The sequence below is a fragment of the Mastomys coucha genome, unplaced genomic scaffold, assembly GCF_008632895.1.
Source record: "Mastomys coucha isolate ucsf_1 unplaced genomic scaffold, UCSF_Mcou_1 pScaffold21, whole genome shotgun sequence".
Lineage (NCBI taxonomy): Eukaryota > Metazoa > Chordata > Mammalia > Rodentia > Muridae > Mastomys > Mastomys coucha.
This window is the reverse complement of record NW_022196904.1, coordinates 68,063,355-68,065,947: the sequence shown is the minus strand read 5'-3', so window position 1 is coordinate 68,065,947 and position 2,593 is coordinate 68,063,355.

Sequence of the window (2,593 nt, the reverse complement as noted above, 5' to 3'; positions counted from 1 at the left end):
ACTAAAATCAGGAACTAGACAAAGCTGCCCACTCTCTCCCTACCTATTCAATATTGTACTTGAAGTCCCAGCTGTCGCGACCAACCTCGACCAGCAAGGATGATGCAACACACAACAAGCTCTTCTCAAGCAGTTTATTCAGGAATCTTGAACAATCTTCTGACTCCAGGAAGAGCCAACCCACAGCCACCCAAGTAAAGCCATGTGGCGCTATCTTACAGGCCCACATATGCAGAAGCAAGCCAGTTAACTCAGCTCACAGCCAAGTAAGAACTTGTTTATCTCGCTGTCAGGCTGGCGGAAGGCGGAAGGCAGAAGGCGGAAGCTGGCGCCATCTTTAGGGTGCAGTGCATTGCAGCTCTCTACACCCAGCCAGAGCAATTAGACAACAAAAGGAGATCAAAGGGATACGAATTGGAATGGAAGAAGTCAAATTATGACTATTTGCAGATGATATGATAGTATACTGAAGTGACCCCAAAAATTCCACCAGAGAGCTCCTAAACCTGATAAACAACTTCAGCAAAGTAGCTGGATATAAAATTAACTCAAGCAAATCAGAGGCCTTCCTCTACACAAAGGATAAATAGGCAGAGAAAGAAATTAGGGAAACAACACTCTTCACAATAGTCACAAATAATATAAAATACCTTGGTGAAACTCTAACTAAGCAAGTAAAAGATCTGTTTGACAAGAACTTCAAGTCTCTGAAGAAGGAAATTGAAGATCTCAGAAGATGGAAAGATCTCCCATGTGTGTGGATTGGCAGGATTAATATAGTAAAAATGGCCATCCTACTGAAGGCAATCTACAGATTCAATGCAATCCCCATCAAAATTCCAACTCAATTCTTCACAGACTTAGAAAGAGCAATTTGCAAATTCATCTGGAAGAACAAAAAATCCAGGATAGCCAAAACTATTCTTAACAATAAAGGAAACACATGGTGGAATCACAATCCTGGACCCTAAGCAGTACTACAGAGCAATTGTGATAAAAACTGCATGGCATTGGTACAGTGACAGGCAGGTAGATCAATGGAACAGAATTGAAGACCCAGAAATGAACCCACACACCTATGGTCACTTAATCTTTGACAAAGGAGCTGAAACCACCCAGTGGAAAAAAGACAGCATTTTCAACAGATGGTGCTGGCTCAACTGGTGGTTAGCATATAGAAAAATGTAAATCGATCCATTCCTATCTTCTAGTACAAAGCTCAAGTCCAAGTGGATCAGGGACCTCCACATCAAACCAGATACCCTGAAACTAATAGAAAAGAAAGTGGGGAAGAACCTCGAGCACATAGGCACAGGGGAAAATTTCCTGAAGGGAACACCAATAGCTTCTGCTCTAAGATCAAGAATTGACAAATGGGACCTCATAAAGTTGCAAAGCTTCTGTAAGGCAAAAGACACTGTCAATAGGACAAAATGGCATCCAACAAATTGGGAAAAGATCTTTACCAATCCTATATCCAATTAGAGGGCTAATATCCAATGTATACAAAGAACTCAAGAAGTTAGACTCCAGAGAACCAAATAACCCTATTAAAAATGGGGTACAGAGCTAAACAATGTGGTTTTTATTACTATAGCTCTACAGTACAATTTGAGGTTGGGGCTGGTATTATCTCCAGCAGCTCTGTGAGAATTCTGGATTGGTTCAGCTATCATGTTCTGTATGTGTGCTTATTTCTGTATGAATTGTTGTTTCAAGGTCTGCAAATTATTAAGTTGGAATTATAGTGGGGATTGCAATAAGTTAATAGATTGCTTTGATAGGGTGATATTTTATTATGTTAATCCTACGGATTTGAGAGCATCAAAGTGCTTTCCTTCTTCTGATATCTTCTTTACTTTTTCTTTCTTAAATGCCTAAAAGTTTATACCTCATAAGCTTTTCACTTTCTTTGTTAGAGTTACCTCAAGATATTTTGTATTGTTTGAGGCTGTTGTGAAAGATGTTGCTTCATTGATTTCTTTCTCAGTCAGTTTGTCCTTTGCATATAGGAAGATAACTGACATTTGTGAGTTAATTTTGTATTCTGGTACTTTGCTGGAAGTGTTTATCTCCTATAGAAGTTCCCTGATGGAATTTTTAAGTCATTTATGTATGTTATTATATCATCTGTAAATAGAAATATTTTGACTTCTTCCCTTCCAATTTTTGTCCCCAGATCTCTTTTATGTGTCTTAGTGTTGCAGCTATGACTTCGAGTTCTATATTGAACTGGTAGGCAGAATGGACAGTGCTGTCTTGTTCCTGATATTAATGGTATTTATTTGAGTTTCTTTTCCATTTAAGTTGATTGTGGCTATGGGCTTGCTGTAAACTACCTTTATCATACTGAAGTATGCCGTCGTATCTCTAATCTCTCCATGACTTTTTATTATCAAGGGGTAACAGATTTTTTTGAAACATCTCTGCATCTCTGGGATAAAGTCTACTTGATCATTGTGGATGATCTTTTTGATATGCTCATAAATTCAGTTTGCAAATATTTTATTGAGAATTTTGACATCTGTGGGGAGCCGTGAATCCTGAGAGGCATTCGCCATGGCAAGATGGCGCCTACTTCCGCTGTTAACTC